The sequence below is a fragment of the Aulostomus chinensis genome, chromosome 4 (assembly GCF_037954235.1).
Source record: "Aulostomus chinensis isolate RoL2024-O1b breed Wild chromosome 4, RoL_Achi_v1.0, whole genome shotgun sequence".
Taxonomy (NCBI): Eukaryota; Metazoa; Chordata; class Actinopteri; order Syngnathiformes; family Aulostomidae; genus Aulostomus; species Aulostomus chinensis.
In genome coordinates this window covers 26,932,683-26,951,870 of record NC_141323.1, presented here as the reverse complement: position 1 = coordinate 26,951,870, position 19,188 = coordinate 26,932,683, and the positions used below count along the sequence as shown (strand labels likewise).

Sequence of the window (19,188 nt, the reverse complement as noted above, 5' to 3'; positions counted from 1 at the left end):
GAACCCAGGATTAAAAGCACATCATTAAATGACTTGTAGTGATATTCTCCTGTTAACATTCCAAATTATTCATTGAGATTTGGACATTACGGAAACATTTTTCCAGGTTTTGATGGGCCAGTACAGCAGGAACTGGGGCTCATTCATGTCGTGGTGTAAATTTGAGCCTGGGTTTCTTCCCCTGCAAGAAAAATCTGGAAAGCATTTTGTTCAATTCAGAAACGGTTTTGAAGGCAATTTCTCCAGTTGGTCCTGGAACTAGAAAGAGATCTTGTGGTAGGACATTTATTTTTACTCTATCAATCCTGTGACTCAGACTCAGAAAGGACATGGAGTTCCATCTTCTTCTATCATCTTCAAGGAGTTCTGGCCCCAATCCAGGTGGAGGTTTTCCTCCATGTGTTCTGGAGGTGAGTGATTGAAGGTCAGAACCTGTGTTTTAGAATGGAGAATTAATATCCAGCAGAGCTTCCCAGTGTTTCAAAGAGTTTTATTAATGCAGGTCCTGTGTTAGGGGGCTCACTTCAATATGTTAAAACATCATCAGTGTCCAGCGCCACCTTGTGTTCTTCTCCATTTATGTGGACACCTTTAATATTTGTGGTCTCTATCAACCACTGTACGAGGGGCTCGATATGAAGAGCTGGAAGCAGCAGGAACTGGGGGGGGGCATGTCTCAGAGTCTGTCTTTTATTTTTGTCCTGGTCCTGGTCTGGGGGGACCAGGGCCACACAAGATAGAGAGAGAGCTCCCTCGCCTTCAACTCTCAAGAAAACCAGCCAACTTCACGGTCAAAAGACAAAGTAGCAGTTTATTTAGCTTCAGAGGTGAGCAGTGCCAACACAACAAACCAAACTAACCAAGATCCCTACCTGTCCTGCAAGAAAAACCAAACTCCTCATCCAAAAACAGGAGAAAAAGGACAGGAAAAAAACAAAGCTTCTCCCTCCTACTGCTGCCACTGAAAACCAAAAGTACGATGAACAATTATTTACTAATGATTGACTTCTCCAGAGGTTTCACAAATGGCTCACAGGACACTAGGCTGCTCCATGAGTTACAGAAATGTCACTGAGCTAGAAAACACTTGACACATGGTCGGCAAGCAGGGAGGCGGGGTCATGTCTCATGGTCTCTCTTATTTTGATATCTCATTTGTGTCCTGTTCTTCCTGTTTTATTTTGATGTCGAACCTCCCCTCTCATTTTCAGGTTACTTCACTTGCCCTTGTCTTCTGTTTGCCTGAGTCTCTCGGTGCATCCGAATAGACGTCAGGACTCTGAAAGGGAACGACCTCAGCAGAGACTCCTCTATTTAGAGGAAAGGAGAGCTCAGAGAACACTTTTTTGACATCATTCAACATCCTCAGGGACGATCGTTTACAAAGTTCGATTTAATATACGACACAAAAAAATCACACCACATGAAGCAGGCTAATGAATAATAAATCAAATATAAAAATGCTTTATTTTAAAGATCTAGAATATCTTGTGAATATCTGGAGCTTAATTCCAGCAGCAGACCTCCTCAGGTGATGGAATTTATATTTGACATGTTTACCATTAAATGAGACACATTTGCAGTCCATTGAAATCTACTTGTGTTCATGGTGAGTTGATTTCAAAACATGAGCTGACAGAATCTTTATTTAGGGAGGAACCACCATATCCAGGGGTCTGGACCTTTTTGTAGTCAGAGCCATCAAAGTAGCAGACAAAGCTAGCAGACATTAGCATTGAGAAGAAACTGACACCTGGAGCCTACTTTTGGGTCTGGTCAAGTGATAACAAAACAATATGACATCATTGTCAGACTGACGCCTGCTCAACAATGACCAAACACCGCCCTGTTGCATTGTGGGAAATTTCTGCTTGGTTTGTGTCCATCAGTACACGCAAGAAATTTGTCTCATGCTGCCGTGACCCGGATTCGAACCAGGGTTGCCGCGGCCACAACACAGAGTACTAACCACTATACGATCACGGCCTCCTCAACAGCAGATTGAGCTTCCATGTCTTTGTCTCAGGTGAGATCAAAGACAGATTTCTAAGATCAAACACAAAACTCTGAGATCAAAGGTTGAAGTTCCTCAAGGTTCAATTTTAGCTCAGACCCTCTTCAAGGTGGAACCAGCAGAGGAGCTCAGTAGAGACAACTGGACAGCAGCAGGACAGAACAGAGGCTCTCCACAATGGCAGGAGACAGGAAACAGGTTTGGACCATCTGGGCTTCTGTCCACTTTGATGGTTTTTAAAACATTGAAGGAATTTGTAAAAATCAACATTGTGTTTAAATCATGATTTCTAGTTGAGTGTGTTTGCTCATCTGTTACAGAAGCTTCCTCTCGAGTTGACCCTGGATGAGTGGAGGGACCTTTTTGATCATCAGGACTGCTTTTTGATGCCCTGATGGTGCATCGGGGTCATCATAGTCCTCCACCATCTGCAGGGGTTCCAGGACTGTTGTGGTGTTTGTGGGAACTGCAGGGAGAAGCTGAGACCTGGAGAGGAAGTCCTGGACACCAGCAGACCTCTCAACACCTGCAGCATTTTTTCAGCTCCACCAAACCCAACATTCACTGCCTCCTCATCATCTGGGCATCAAAAGCAGCTAAGACCTGCTGCAGCTCAGAGACCTCAGCCATTTTTAGGATGTCTCAATGATTCTCCTTCACATGATTTTCATTCAGAATCAATAGAATTGTCAAATACCACAACAGTTTTCAGCTTGCTGGTAAACAGTATTTCAACTTCCATTCCACTGTGTAATGGCAGTGACTGATGTGTACTATATGCAGTACTAATCAAGTACAGCCCTGACTGATACTTTATCTCCAGTGCAAGGAAGGATAAGAATGTTGAAATGGACCAAGCAGGAATAGAATCTCAAGTCATGTCTACTTTACTGAGCAGCACTCAGTTAATTTCAGGAAACACAAGACATTTTGACCACATGTCAATGAAGTAGTCAGCAAAATAAATATGACACTAAACAGTAGTTGAGGGAGAGCAGAGCTGGAAATAAGACATTCCTGGGAGGGCAATAAATCTAAAACACGCAGAACCAGAACACAGCCACAGCTTTCTGTCATTTTCTGTCTCAAATACTTGACAAGTTTCAACTTGGTCCAAAACCTGCTCACCTCTCTGGGTGTCAAGTGTGTCTGCACCGTCTGACCAAACTTCATCAAATGTGTGAGTCTTATTTCCTCAAATCAACTCTGGGCAGTGTTGATTGCAAGAACTAAAAAATGTGGAAAAAATAATGGAGTCTTTGCCAGAAGTTCCTTCTGGCTCAGGCCCTAAAAAGTGCTGTCAAGTCACGTTAGAACCAAGCTCTGGACCAAAGTCTGGTGCTTTTTCAATTTTCAGTCAGTGAGTAATGTTCTATTCATTTATGTAACTCTATCTCACATTGATACAGAGAGTTGTTTTTAATCTTTTAAATCATGTGACCATCATTATAACAGCTGTTGACCTTGTTTGAACTATTTGATGGTGCTAAATATTGCCAGCTTGCTAACATTAACTAGCTAACGTTAGCTAGCTAGCTAATATTATTTTCTAACTTCAGGCCTAAATTTGGGATTGATTGTGGAAATTGTTCACTTCATCTTTGTGAACACAAGGTTTTGTATTGATGATGTCATTGTAACTGTCTTTCTGATTCTTTGCATACATGAAATTAAAATACAAATGTTAGCCTGCTCTTGTTTGTTCCCTCAGCTGCAGGTTTGACCACTGGTAGCTCAGCTAACTGTTAACCAATTAATGTTTAATTGTGTGAGTTTTTCCTTTTAGTTTTCCATGATGGAAGACAACTCAACACAGGTGGTTTCATCACTTTCAGTTGTCTGAAGATTGGAGCACCATGAACCCAGAGGCTGATTCCTGAAACCATCAATAAAACTCTGCATTCACTTCTTCTTCATGTTAATTGATGATGTTTTGATTTCTTCTTCTAGAATCATCTGAACAAACCCTCCCTCAACACAGTGAAGCAAAACTCTTTGGCCTTCATCTGACAGGATGAGTTTCTTTTCCCAGTGATTCCATTGATAAAGTGAAAGCTTTGAAGCTCTCACTGGAAAGTCCTGAGGCTCATCCCATTCTGAAGCAGGCAGTTGCTCCCAGCCAGCCGACACTTTCACTCTCTTGTGTAGGAGTGAAGAACAAAATCAAAATAAAGAATCATCACTCTTTCATTGGGGCTCCTTTCTCCTTGTTCTGATACAGAAATTCAACAGCTTCTATCATTTATTTCTCAGGAAATGTTGATGACACACTGGGATTTTTTGTTCTCCTGCTGTCACTGTCAAGTGCCAGCTTAACATGTGAGAGGTAGCAGGATCCATGCATGTGTTCATGTTTACAGCAGACAAGGAGGAAACCTTGGAGGATTTCAGGGACTTTTAGCAGTGGTTCACACTTCAGGTGTGAAAGCTTCTGAGTATAAAATTTTAAGTGAGCAAGCCAGGAGTTGAACGTAGAATCTTCTGACAGTAGTCAGTCATGCTATCCATTGCACCACCAGCCCTGTGTAAACCTCTTAATGTTCATGTGTACTTGATTTTATAGACAATCCGAACGATCTGGTGGCATTTTCAGGGGACACAATGGTGCAGTGGTCAGCACTGTTGCCTCACAGCAAGAAGGTTACAGATTCGAGCCCCAGCTGTGTGGAGTCTGCATGTTCTCCCTGTGTCTGTGTGGGTTCTCTCTGGTACTCCAGCTTCCTCCCAAGAAGAAAAGAAAAGAACCCAGACTCCACATGTGGCTCCCATGATAACTGATGGACCTCTGGTTGGAGGCTGGACGATGATGTTTTCTTGACTTGATGCTCTGACTATCAGGGTGGATGACAGCTTCTTTCTGCTGCTGCATCTGAGTGGCTGATTGGAGATTTTACCTCCCAAGGTTGTCTGGTTCCAGGGGAAATTTGAAAATTCCAGTCTCCAACCTTGGCTGTTCTGAAACTCTTCTCCTGAATCACTCCTGAGCTGCAGCAAGAAAAAATACCAGTGCCCAACCAGATCAACTTAATGGCTGCTAACAGCCTCAGACACTTGATTTCCATCAATCTGGAGCCAAGAAGGCCCTCACCTGTGGTTCTCCTCCAGGAGGGTCCAGGTTCTGCCATTGTGGCTCCTTGTGCCACTGCCAGAGAGCCTCAGCTGCACACTGCAACATTTCAACAGGAGATTTACATTCCTTCAAATGTCCTGACATCTTCTTCCAATGGTTCTGTTCTATCTTTATATTTTAAAATCAATCACACAATGAAAGCTGCCACAGCTGGTTTAAGTGAGAGAACACGCTAAGAGATTTGAAACCAGTAAAATATGCTTTTCTGTGTGCAAACTAGTGAGGGGCATGGAAGGATATTTTACCACCAAGACAGAACCCAAACTTTAGTCATGTTATGAGATGGTGACTCTGATTATGAAGTTAATGGACAAAATGTGAATTGAAAGAAAATACATTAAAAAAATACTAAATAAACAAATAAATAAAAGAAGCAGCACAAATGACATTTTTCTGCACAAATTTACTGATATTTGACTGCATTTTTGGTTCATGAGTAGATGAAAGAGTATCACATATATATTATATACATGCACGTGGCTTTGGACAAAAGCTTCAAGAAATTGTAGAATTATTTAAATGTACCAAATGCACTGTTTCAGGTTTCTTGAAGATGCTTCAGCTCTCATCAAAGAGGTGTCTTCAGTTTTCTTCACTGATGGGAGGATTTATTGCTCTGTGGGGGCGGGACCTTCTACAGAGGTGATTGACACATGTGAGCTCTGGGTGTCAGAGTTGTTTTGGTCAGGTTGTGAAAGGGAAGTTGACTCAACTGGTATCTGTGTCAGTTAAAACCCTCACAGTAATTCCACAATGTAGGAGTAGAAACCAGAGTCGCTCACGAAGAGGATGGGATTCGAACGCATGCCTGCAGAGCACAATGGATTAGCAGTCCATCGCCTTAACCACTCAGCCACCTTGTCTGCTGATAGCAACCCTGTGCTTTTAACTCTTGTGCTGTTCCCTGTGCTTTTAACCCTGTGCTGAACTCTTTGGAGCCTATTTGTCAGAAATGGACCCAGCAGGAGCCACTGAACACAACTCTGACATAATCAGGCTTCTTCCCAGCAGCATCGTGCTACAGAAGGCAGAATACAGACCATCGACACATCATCAGAGTGAACACCAGCTGATGTTTACAAGTTTAATTCACCTTTTACTACAAAATGACATCCAAGCTCAGATTCTCTTGTCCTGATTGAACAAGTAAATGTTTAAGAAGATGAGAGTACCAGACTTTTTCATCCAAGGAAACAAGCATCCTATCACTGTCCTATGCAGAGTTTCTTTAAAAGAAAGTGAGACAACCTCAAGATTTTCTGTTTCCTCTTGTTGGATTTTGCCAAAGAGAATCAGAGACAATCAAAAGGTTGTTGGACTTTAATGTTGGAGGACTGAACAAGTCATGACATCATCAGTTTTACCTTCACAGGTGCTTCATTTACTTTACTTTCAATTTTACAGAGGTAGAACCTGAAATCAAAGCTGTCCATCAAAAGAAATGAAAGCTTCCCAGGTTGTGATGTTCTTGTCTACAAACTCTGTCTTGTATGGAGCTTCAATCTTTAATAAAAAGAATAAAAAGAAGATAACATTTGTTGTGATTTGGCGCTTTAAAAATAAAACTTACGACTTACATGGAAACTGTCTGGGGGGGGGGTGGAGCCTCCATCAGGTATGTGTTTGATGTCTGAATTCTGTCTCTGATGTCTGAATTCTGTCTTTGATCTCTGGGTTCTGAGCATTGATCTCCTGCTTCAGTCTTTGATCTCTGACTGATCCTAAACTAATCAAAGGATCACATCAGCATATTGGTCCAGTCTACAGATGGTGATTTTACCTATTTGAAGCCTTATTTTGTGTTTGATGGACATTTTTAAAATCATTAATGACTTTTTGACTGAACATCCTGGACACTGTGGTGCCTGATGAGGAGACAACTTGGGTACAAAGTTGAAGAGGAGGGTTTTTGGAGAAGGGATATTTTGCAGTGTTCCAAGTCAATAATAACTGTGGCAAAATGTCATCATTTTTCAAAATGTCCTCACTAAGATGGTTTGTAATTCTGTCTCTCCCTCATCCTCAGCTTCTACAGCCCTTTAAAGAAAACCTTTGACTCGTGGATCTAACAAAGATCAGATGTTGTCTCCTCCAGAACATCAACACTTTAACGTTGCTGGCAGGACTCCAACCTGAGCAGGGAGACCCCAATGGATTTCTAGTCCATCGCCTTCACCACTCGGCCACAACAACCACATTCACACACACATTTGTAAAAGATTCACATTGACACAATTCTTTAAAATTGTGTCACAAGCCCATTTGTGTGAGGTCCTATTTTCTCTTTTTCAGCATTCCTTTGTTTCCAGGTCTCTAATAAGTGCAGAATTACAAAGACAAGCAAGCTTGATCCATCCTGGGCAGGTGATATGAGCCATTGACCACTGGCCAGAGACCCTGGCACAGACTTTGGGGGTGGTGATAGAGAGCATTTCTACAATTATATTATACATTTATAGAATTCTAAAATCCTACAATTTCATTGAGCAGACGCTTTTGTCCAAAGCCACTTGCATATGTTTTTGGTGAGTTTGGCTCCTGAGCTCAAGACAACTATGACTCATAAAGGACAACTTCAAATGCAGCTGTGAAGCCTCATTGTCAGCTGGGAGGAACGACAGGTGTCTCCCTCTAGTGGCTCCTCACAGCAACACGAGCCTCATTTCATACACATGCATCCACCACCTCACTACCAAAGGCCAGTTGGGCCTCGACAGACAGGTGAGTTTCAAGTGTTGGACAAAGGTCTTTAAGATGTTCTTATTAATTCTATAACATCTGAGATTAAAATCTATGGAATTACAACCAACAAGCAGTCAAACACCTGATCAGATGCTCCTTCATGAGGCTGAGAAGAATCAATCTAAACTGGGATGAAGAAAATTAATTGAGAAGACAAACCTACTGATTGGATGACATGGACCCACCTGATCCATGTCAGCCTTGTTGGAGCAGAAAGAGGTTGATCAGAGGAATCAGTGGATCAAGACTCAGGTGTCAGATGAAGAATCTCTTTATTCACAATGGAGTCAGAGAAATCTTCCAACGTGAACGTGACAGACCATTCTATACCAAAGACAGGCTGTGTGTGTGTGTGTGTGTGTGTGTGTGTGTGTGTGTGTGTGTGTGTGTGTGTGTGTGTGTGTGTGTGTCCCTACTGACTGGAAACTGAATAATAACCAGACTAACTTTTGTTATTGACCAAGTCTGGGTGACTCACTGAATTCATCACTGAAGTGATTATTTAATTAATAAACAAAACATTTGTCCAAAAGTCATGATCAAATTCCTGTAAAATCTGAGCAACGAGGGTTTGAAAATGTTCAAATGAGCCAAAACAATGTCCTGGGATCCAACCAGGGACCTTTAGATCCACACCAATCTTCCCTGACCTCATAGAAACTGGAACATTTCAACAAATAAATTCAAATTCAACTCAGCAGCAACTCTAGAACAGTCAGAGTACTTGCTAATTCCCCTGTTAGCTCCAGATCAGACAATGCAGGCTCACCTTCACGCTTGGTTGTACGACCGTCACCAGTTGAAGCTTCTCTGGTTCAACAAACTCTGGGGACTCAAGACACAAGTCAGCACCGGTGCAGGTCCAGATCCAGATGTTAGCTGATGGGGACAATGGCTTAAGGGAGCTCCAGGTAGCTGGTTTGAACTGGTCCCTCATCTCTGTGAGTAGAAACCATCTGAGGTGGAGGGTGAAGATCTGCTTTGACCTCCTGATCTCCCAGTAAAGCCAGTATAGATGTTGAGCTTGGAGGAGTTGATGGCCTCCTTCATCTTCTTGTTGGAGATGTTTGCTAAACTCAGCACCACCACAGATCAGAGGAAAGTCCACTTGTCAGCTGGACATTGGAGCTTCTAGTGACCTGCAGGATCTTAGTTGTGGTGGCCGCAGGCCTTGTTCCAAGAGCTTTGCTCACATTCATGATCAGGCTTCATAATGGTTCTGGACCACTGAGTGATAGAAGCTGATCCTGGGGCAGCAGAGGACAAATATAGAGAGGAAAAGACAAAAGACAGAGAGAAAGGAGGGAGAGAATGACAAAAAGATGGGAACAAGATGAGGGTGAAAGACAAGCAGAGAGAAAGACAGAGGGACAGGGGGATGGAAGACAGACACACAACCAACAACAGCAACAGCAGCAATAATAGTATTGATATTGTCCTGTTATTGATGTTTTCATGTGAAAGTGGCATATTTAAGATAAAAGACACTGTTAGAACAGAAAGATCCATAGAACCCACCAACAAGAGGTGTGTCTGGTACAGATGTGGAATTATTGGCTCACACAATGTTGAGGCAACTGGGAAGAAGACAAACAAAAAAGGCTTGTGTGATTCAGACATTCATCAAAAATGGTCCTGTAGAACTGTTCAATGTGTCATGACTTCAGAAGCTCAAATCCTCTCGAAGTTCTAGTGAGAGTGGAAGAGATTATAAAATGAGAGAAGCAGGGCCCTCCCTCAGAGCTGAAACAGCTCAGTTGGGAGAGCGTTAGACTGAAGATCTAAAGGTCCCTGGTCCCATCCCAGGTTTCAGCAGAGGAACAGCATTGACTTTACTTTCCAGTGGAGGAACTGCAGACATGAAGGAAACTAACATCTTGTCCTGTGCATTCTTATGACATTCAAGACATTTTTGGAGCCTCTTGTTGGATTTTGCCACAGAGAATCAGAGCCAATCAAAAGCATGGTGGACTTTAACATGGAGGATTGAACAAGTCAAGAAAGCATCAGTTTGTCCTTCACAGGTGTTTCTTTTCCTGTCTAAATGCTGCAGAAAGATTCTGAGTAGCTCAGATGGTAGAGCATCAGACTTTTAATCTGAGGGTCCAGGGTTCAAGTCCCTGTTCAGGTGCTGTGGATGTTCCAGTGTTTGACAACATGGTACTGAATAAAGTTTAGTTTTGAACAAATTGTCATCATCAGAAGTAGAAGTGTTCTTGTCTTGAGACTGTCGCTGCAGGTCAAATGTGAAGAACCAGCAACTCCCATTTTGCAAAAAGTTAAATTTTTCTAACTGTTCAATTGGAAAGTATTTTCAGATTGAAGAAGTGATCAAGAGAAACAGGAAAATCCCTCTAAACACAGCAAACTCCATCCATTAATCCATTTTCTACAGCTTTTCCTGTTCAGGGTCTCAGAGGGAACTGCAGCCTGTCCCAGCAGCCTCAGTACAAGAGGAGGGGTTCACCCTGGACAGGTCGCCAGTCCATCACAGGGCCAGGTGAAAGTGCCAACCACTGTCACTGTATAACAGAGTTACATATGGTGTACCACAGGGTTCAGTTTTAGGACCGATTCTCTTCACTCTTTACATGCTCCCATTAGGTGACATAATCCGGAAGCACTCGATCAACTTCCACTGTTATGCAGATGACACACAACTTTACTTGTCGATGGAGCCAGACGACACAAGCCAGCTTACTCATCTGCAAGACTGCCTGAAAGACATTAAATCCTGGATGTCCTCTAACTTCTTAATGCTCAATTCAGATAAAACTGAGGTAATCATTTTTGGACCTAAACACCACAGGGACACACTCTTGAATCGGATCTCTACTCTAGATGGCATCACCCTCACTCCGAGTACAACTGCAAGGAACCTTGGGGTCATTTTTGACCATGACCTTTCCTTCAGCTCCCACATAAAGCATGTGACCAGGACCGCCTTCTTCCATCTGCGAAGTATCGCTAAGTTTAGGAATATCCTTTCCCAGAGTGATGCTGAAAAACTGGTGCATGCATTTTTCACTTCTCGGCTGGACTACTGCAACTCTCTCCTGTCAGGATGTCCTAAATACTCCCTAAAGAGTCTCCAGCTGGTCCAGAACGCTGCAGCGAGGGTTTTGATGGGAGTTAAGAAGAGAGAAGACATCTCTCCCACTTTAGCTTCTCTCCACTGGCTTCCTGTAGGATCTAGAATCGACTTCAAAGTCCTTCTGCTGACTTATAAGGCTCTCAATGATAAAGCTCCATCCTATTTGAAAGAGCTCATTAGTCCCTACTGTCCGACCAGAGCACTCCGCTCCCAGAATGCAGGTCTTTTAGTGATTCCCAGTATCAATAAAAACAGACTGGGAGGTAGAGCCTTTAGTTACCGGGCTCCTTTACTTTGGAACCAGCTCTCTCCATGGGTCAGAGAGGCAGACACTTTAACTATGTTTAAGTCCAGGCTTAAGACCTTCCTCTATGACAGAGCCTTCAGCTAGGACTGGTTCAGGTAGCTCTGAACCATTGATAGCTATGCTGCTACAGGCTTAGACTGCTGGGGGACACATCAGGTTACATGGAGCCCTTCCCTCCTCTCCCCCTCTCTCCTCCTCTCCTCCCTGCACATTTTTGGAACTGTCATTACCATTACTTGTTGCACTTTGTAGTTTGGCCTTGGTGTCTCGCAGTCTCTCTGTGTTTCCACAGATCCACCAGAGCCCCAACCGCCGCCTCCATCACCCCCCCCCCCTCTTATTCCCTACTGTTACACCGGCCTGCGCTCCCCTTCCATGAACCAGTCTGCCATCCAGTCTCCCATCAAGCTGGCTTGCTCTCCCTGCCTCCCCTACCAGAAGCTTTCTTCTTCAGCTGTTATTAACATTTCCGTGTTTCCCACATTTTGCATTGTAAACTGTTTTCTTGTCTGTAGCAACATCTACTGCACGTCTGTCCGTCCTGGGTGAGGGATCCCTCCTCTGTTGCTCACCCTGAGGTTTCTCAGATTTTTCCCTGTTAAAAGGGTTTTCTATGGAGTTTTTCCTCAGTCGATGTGAGGGTCTAAGTGCAGAGGATGTTGTTATGATGCCATGTGAAGCCCTTTGAGACAAACTGTATGTGAAAATGGGCTATACAAATAAAATTGCCTTGCCTTGCCTTGCCTTGCACTGCACCACCGTGCCGCCCCTACTAGTCGTCTACATATCAGTGTTCTCAGTATTGCACTGACATTCACATCAGTATTGTGCTTATATTTTATTTCCTGGCTCTTCAAGCCTCCTATTATGCTGAAGTTGATTGCTTCAGTGACCAGGAGACGTTATTATTGGCAGCTAGTTTACTATTATTGCTGCTGCTGTTGCTGTTGTTTGTTGTGTGTCTGTCTTCCATCCCCCTGTCCCTTTGTCTTTCTCTCTGCTTGTCTTGCACCCTCATCTTGTTCCCCATCTTTTTGTCATTCTCTCCCTCCTTTCTCTTTGTCTTTTGTCTTTTCTTCTCTATATTTGTCTTCTGCTGTCTGTCCTGTCCTGCTCTCTTTCAACAATCAACCAGTCAAAGCAGACGTCCGGTTAAAAAAAAATTTCATAAAAGAACTCTTGATTTGATTTGGCTTGAGACATGAAGAAGATAGGATTTTTTTTACTCTTAATTTTAGAAGCATTTACAGATTCATGAAAAGATCATTAATCAGTGTAGTATTTCAGACAGACTTCTGGTCCGTGAGGATGAGGAATCCAGCACAGATCCACAGAACTCCAACTGCCATCTTTGATGATTCCTTTACAGTCTGTAGGGTGGAGAGATCCTCCTGAGTCTGGCTTTGAATGTTATTCTGTGGATGTGTTAACCCTGTCATGGACTGGTGACCTGTCCAGGGTGAACACAGCCTGTCGCCCAAAAGCTGCTTGGATAGGCTCCACCCCCTCCATGACCCTGAACAGGATAAGCAGAAGAAAATGGATAGAAGTCATGACACATTGAACAGTTCTACAGGACCATTTTTGATGAATGTCTGAATCACACAAGCCTTTTTTGTTTGTCTTCTTCCCAGTTGCCTCAACATTGTGTGAGCCAATAATTCCACATCTGTACCAGACACACCTCTTGTTGGTGGGTTTATGGATCTTTCTGTTCTAACAGTGTCTTTTATCTTGCTTTTATCTTTTATCTTTTGGATCTTTTCTTTATATCTGCATTCTGTGGTGCACGGTGGCTCTGGAAGAGCGCTCTATCTAACTATTTTAACTGGAACCCCCCCCCCCCTTCAACGAAAATAAAAGATTCTGATTCTGATTCTGACACACACACACACACACACACACACACACACACGTGTATAAACATGATGTACCGAATGTTTCACTGTCTGTGGTTGTCCATCTTTCCTTGCCTCTTCACTGTCATTGTCAGAACTCTGAGCAGTCTTCCTCTCTAGGTGATGTCTCTGAGTGATGATGATTGCTGTCTGTTCAACCAGCTTCATTTGTTGATATCTGAGAAGGACTGAAGACAGCAAAGTGTGCTGATTGGCAAACAACCCCACAAAGGTCAAAGGTCACTGCTCTGAGGCAGACCAGTTTACTATAACCAGGGGTGCACATAAGCAGTCCGCATGCGCGAATGGTTAAGGAATCTGGACAAATGCGCTCGGCTTCAAAGGCTTTTATACGCTTTTGCGTACCGACTGCTACCGACCGCGGGCAAAAGCACTTCTCAAAATGTCAAAGAGACAGGCCCCGCTAAGTAATTATTTTCGTGTTTCGTACGCAAAAGCGTATAAAAGCCTTTGAAGCCGAGCGCATTTGTCCAGGTTCCTTACGCATGCGCGCATGCGGACCGCTTATGTGCACCCCTGACTATAACACTGGTGACACCATCCACTGCTGGCGCTCTCTTCAGTGCTTCTTGTTTCTGCCCTTTGTGCTTGAGCTCCTAGACCAGCTGGTCCGGCTCTCCCCCTTTTCTATTCCACTAATTTTTTTTTTTTTATTTTCTATTTTTGTAATTCATCATCAATCTCAGCTCATGGTCGCTACACTCTTGACCTCCTGTGAGCCTTGAATCTCCATCCTGACCAGCAGAGAGAAGCCACCTTTGTGTTGGAGAAGAGCAGCTTAGTCGAGGCAGCCAGCAGCCTGAGACCAGAGGGTAGCGAATCAACGCGCTTCCCTTCTTCATCGAGCGAATGTCAGTGGGAGCCACGGTCGACGAGGTGGAGGCTTTGGAAGCCGTCCTCCCTCCAGTTCATTGGAGAGGCATCGTACATCGATGGGAGAATACAGCTGAGAACGTCAGCCGGTTACATTGGTTTTCACCTATTCAGGCCTGGACTCCTGTCTCACTGCCAAACTCCGCCTGACTCCGTAGAGCTGGTCAGCCTCCACTCAGTCCTCTTCATTTGTTTGGAGGTCACTATCGTTCATCCTACACACCTTTCCACCTGCCTCTTTGCCGTCTACTTGAAGCTCAGATAAATGGAGGCTAATTCATCCCTGCTACTCAATAAGTGCCTTAATTACGCTGCTGGAATTATCACTCTGTCTTAAGTGTTTTCTTAATTGTATTAAATCCTCTTTAATTTAATTTAATTTATTTTAATTTAATTTCCAAGAAGTGTTCCAACTCATTCATGCATGCAAGCCACTGATCCACAAGGACTCATTGATGAGCTTAAACCTGAGACTGATCGTTTCTCATTGGACGAGACAAAAATGCAACGAGTGGAGCCCAGAGTAACAACTGGATAAAACATTCCAAAGATACGCCGTCATCACCAGTTTATCAAGTCATGACACTCTTTTTATATCATCTTTTTATATCATCCAACATCCTCAGGGACTATCATTGAAGAAGCTCTATTTAATATAAGATGCATAAAATCACACCACATTAAGCAGGCTAATGAAAAATAAATCAAATGTAAAAATGCTTTATTTTAAGATCTAGAATATCTTGTGAATATCTGGAGCTTAATTCCAGCAGCAGACCTCCTCTGGTGATGGAATTTATATTTGACATGTTTACCATTAAATGAGACACATTTGCAGTCCATTGAAATCTACTTGTGTTCATGGTGAGTTGATTTCTAAAGATGAGCTGACAGAATCTACGTTTAGGGAGGAACCACCATATCCAGGGGTCTGGACCTTTTTGTCGTCAGAGCCATCAAAGTAGCAGACGAAGCTAGCAGACATTAGCATTAGCAGGAGGTACAACCGTTTACAGCACACATCAACTTGGTAGACGTCAACATCAAGTTCACCAGAGAGGATGTGAAAGACAACCATCTGCCCTTTTTGGACTGCGACGTCTACATTCAAGAGGACAGGAGCCTGAGGGTGGATGTGTACAGGAAACCCACCCACACTGACCAATACTTGCTTTTTGACTCTCACCATCCTCTGGAGCACAAGTTAGGTGTCATCAGGACGCTGCAACACCGAGCGGAGACCATCCCCACCAGCGTCCAAGGCCGGAAAAAAGAACAGCAGCATCTGAAAAGAGCACTTAAAACTTGTGGCTTCCCAGACTGGACCTTTGTAAAATCCTCTTCCAGGTCCAGAAAGGAGGAGAGCTCCAGGAGGAGGGAAGATGAAGAAGGCAGGAGAAAAAACATAGCGATCCCCTATGTGGCAGGGGTTTCTGAGAAATTAAGGAGAATCTATAATAAGCACCGCATCCCTGTGTCTTTTAAACCAGACAACACTCTGAGACAAAGACTGGTTCACCCCAAAGATCCCACCCCTCACAGCCAGAAAAGCAATCTGGTATACGCTGTCAGATGCAGTGAGGCCTGCACGGATCTCTACATAGGGGAAACCAAACAGCCCCTCAACAAGCGCATGGCCCAACATAGAAGAGCCAACTCTGGAGGACAGGACTCAGCGGTTTTCCTCCACCTCAAGGAGGAAAGCCACTCCTTCCAGGACGACCATGTCCAAATACTCGACAGAGAGGACAGATGGTTTGAAAGAGGAGTTAAAGAAGCCATCCACGTCAGGATAGAGAAACCATCTTTGAACAGAGGAGGTGGACTGCGACATTTCCTTTCACCTATTTACAACCAAGTCCTTTCAAAACTTCCCCAAAGAGCTCAGCTGAAAGACCCATGTGGAACGGCTGATGCCAGCACAGCCCATTAGCATCTGAGTGGTCGGTGAAACTCCCTAACGACCACCCCTGAAACTCCCTGACACCTCACAACGACTGTCATTTGGGGAGGCCAGGTGAGTCTCGGGAGGGTCGTTTCCACCACAATAGCACTGACCACTCCCACATAGGTTTATAAGCTGGAGTTTCCACACTCTTCACTAGAACTGAAGAAGCCTCTCGGATGAGAGGTGAAACGTCTTCAAGATAAACTTACGTCCAGTTGACCAGATTTTACTTCGCTTCGATCGACATTAGCATTGAGAAGAAACTGATACCTGGAGCCTACTTTTGGGTCTGGTCAAGTGATAACAAACTAATATGACATTGTTGTCAGACTGACGCCTGCTCCACACTGACCAAACACTGCCTTATGGCATTATGGGAACTTTCTGTTTGGCTCGTGTCCATCAATACACACAAAGAAATTTCTCCAGAGTCAGTATGGACAGTGGATACAATTGAGTACATAGTGGTTTTTCATTCTGAGTCAGGTGCAGCTGCAGACACAGCCTGTGTTCATGTTGTTTATTCATTGATTCTTCTTACAATTCACAATCACAGCTGCAGAAAGTGAGAGGACAAGCAGTGATGTTTAAGTGAACGCCCAACGTGGGGCTTGAACCCACGACCCTGAGATTAAGAGTCTCATGCTCTACCGACTGAGCTAGTCAGGCTACATCTGAGTAGCTTCAATAGCATGAAGTGATCAGAGTGAGAGACGTTTGCTGCACACAAGCAATTCATCAGACTCACAGTCACATGAGCAATCACATGATTAATGAATGACAACAAACACACCTTCATCTTTGACAAAACAGTAAAATAAAAGGTGAATCACAGATGAGACACCAGTGGTAAAAACACTAAAGTGCTGTCAAGGAGAAACAGGATACGACCAAACACACACACAAGTTACAGAGAGAGAACTCTCCCAGAAGGAACCACTCAAAGGAGAACCATAGACATCATCAGGCTGTATGACCTCATCAATATGAGACAGGTGGATAGGAAACAAGCTCAGAGATGTCAGAAACATGAGATCCAAGTGGTGAGAAAGCTTCAACTGGTGAGGTTCCAGAACCAAGAGCGAGGTGGAGCCTGCATCACCTACTGGGAGCTTTTTGTCAAAGGTTCAACTTTGATTTGAATGCTTTTCGAGAGACAACGTGCAGGGAGGGAATTTGGTGATGAAGAACAAGTTCCTCTCAGCTTTAAATGGAGTTTTCCAGGAGTCAAAGAGACACTCCTCTGATCCGTTGTCAGATGTGTTCTCATTGCACCACAGCCCTACAGGTTGAGGGTTCTGATCCTAGTCAGACACATTCACTATGATGCTGCTGAGCCTGAAGGGAGGATGAATAAAGGAATGTCTGAGAGAGCTTCAACAGACAAACTGTCCAGTTTAACAACAAATACTAGTCAGTATTCATGTTGCTGCCGTGACCCGGATTTAAACCAGGGTTGCTGCAGCCACAACACAGAGTACTGACCACTATAGGATCACGGCCTCCTGGAGGCTGAGGTTTGAGCTTCTATGTCTTTGTCTCATTGAGAGATCAAAGACAATTTGTGTCTACAAAGAAATCATTGAGAAATCAAGGAGAGATCAAAGAAAGAATTCTAAGATCAAACACAAAACTCAAGATTCAAAGATTAAAGATTCAAAGTGTTTGTTGTCATATGTACAGTATAGAAACGTATATTCCTTATGCTAGGAATATAAAAAGAAATTACTTTTTTTGGATAAATTTCCAATAAACAATGACAGTAGAGAAGTGAGGAAACAGTGCAATTAAACAGTACTGTGCCAAATATTTGAGTATTGCAAAAACAAAAATTGTTCATGTGTAGGCAGAGTTCAAGTAGGGTCCTGAGGTAGTTTTGTTAGGAGTTTAGGAGTCTGATTGCAGAGGGAAAGAAAGACTTCTTTCGTCTTGTGGTTCTGCATTTCTCACTTCTGTCCCTCCGGCCTGAGGGTAGAAGTGTGAACAGACGTGTTGGGGTGGGTGGGGTCCTTCAAGATGGAGGCAGCTCTGCTGTGGACTGTGGTGGTCGATGCTCTGCAGGGGGGGCAGTGGAGTCCTGGTGGTCTCCTCAGCAGTCTCCACCACTCTCTGCAGGCGTTTGCGGTCCATAGCAGCAGCACTGCCGTACCACGCTGTGATGCAGCTGCTCAGATGCTCTCAGTGATGCAGCTGTAGAAGTTGCTGAGGATCTTAGGCGACATGTCAAATTTCCTCAGCCTCCAAAGGAAGTACAGCCACTGTTGTGCCTTCTTCACCAGCTGTGTGGAGATAAGTGTCCAGGTGAGGTCCTGGCTGATGTGGACACCCAGGTATTTGAAGCTGCACACCCTCTCCACTTCAAGCTCCTGGATGAACAGTGGCTGCTGAGGTCTCCTCTCCTTCCTCATGTCCACAATCATCTCCTTAGTCTTGACTTGTCAGAGCAGGAAATAAACCACTGAAACTGATAGGGAAGCACCAGACAGGCTTGTGTGAGGGATGTCAGGAAGAGGAGCAGGTGGAGCAGGGATATCTGAGGTGGCAGTAGGGGACACAGGTGAGGGATGAGGAGTTTAATGATAGACATGATGGTCGAATATTGTAGTAGATCTGGTTAGGATCGGAAGAAGACTGGAAGTGACTGTTTGGTCCACACTCTGGAACAGAAGGTGGCGGGAATGGGCAAATAAGCTGGATGCCAACCGAAGAAGAAGAAGAAGGAGAGGAAGATGAAGAAACATAAGAAAGCGGGACATTTTCAAAAAAGGAAAGAAGGAGAAGTCCGTGAACCCCCGATCTCGGTCTGTGTTTCCTGAAGGCTGAGTGGCGCCAGTAGAGCCGCAACATGTGCGCCACGCAGCTTCTGCGGGTGTCTGTCCAGGAGCGGATCCTCGCCGCCGCTGAAGACTTCCTGCTGCAGCTGGGAGAAGGAGACTCAGCGGCTGGAGTCCCGGTGCTGAGAGCGCTGCTCACCGAGCGGCTGGCTGCGGCCGCGGAGCAGATCGTGGCTCTGCTGGAGGAAACCGTGGTGGAGTACGAGCGGGAGAACCGCCGGCGGAGGTTGCTGCTCGATGCCGTGCTGAAGCCCCGAGTCAGGCTCTACAGAGCAGGTGAGTCCCCGCCAGGGACCTGCTGGGCCCCGAATTCAGCCCAGGAAGTGG

At 44.3% G+C, this 19,188-nt stretch overlaps 2 non-coding genes across 2 annotated transcripts; both read right to left on the bottom strand.

Moving 5' to 3' along the window:
• Nucleotides 1-1,914: 1,914 nt before the first annotated feature.
• trnah-gug (transfer RNA histidin (anticodon GUG)) lies at nt 1,915-1,986 on the bottom strand. The gene has a single exon. It is a non-coding gene; the product is annotated as a tRNA-His (tRNA).
• Nucleotides 1,987-16,623: 14,637 nt separating this feature from the next.
• trnak-cuu (transfer RNA lysine (anticodon CUU)) lies at nt 16,624-16,696 on the bottom strand. Its single transcript has one exon. It is a non-coding gene; the product is annotated as a tRNA-Lys (tRNA).
• Between the last annotated feature and the right edge of the window lie 2,492 nt (nt 16,697-19,188).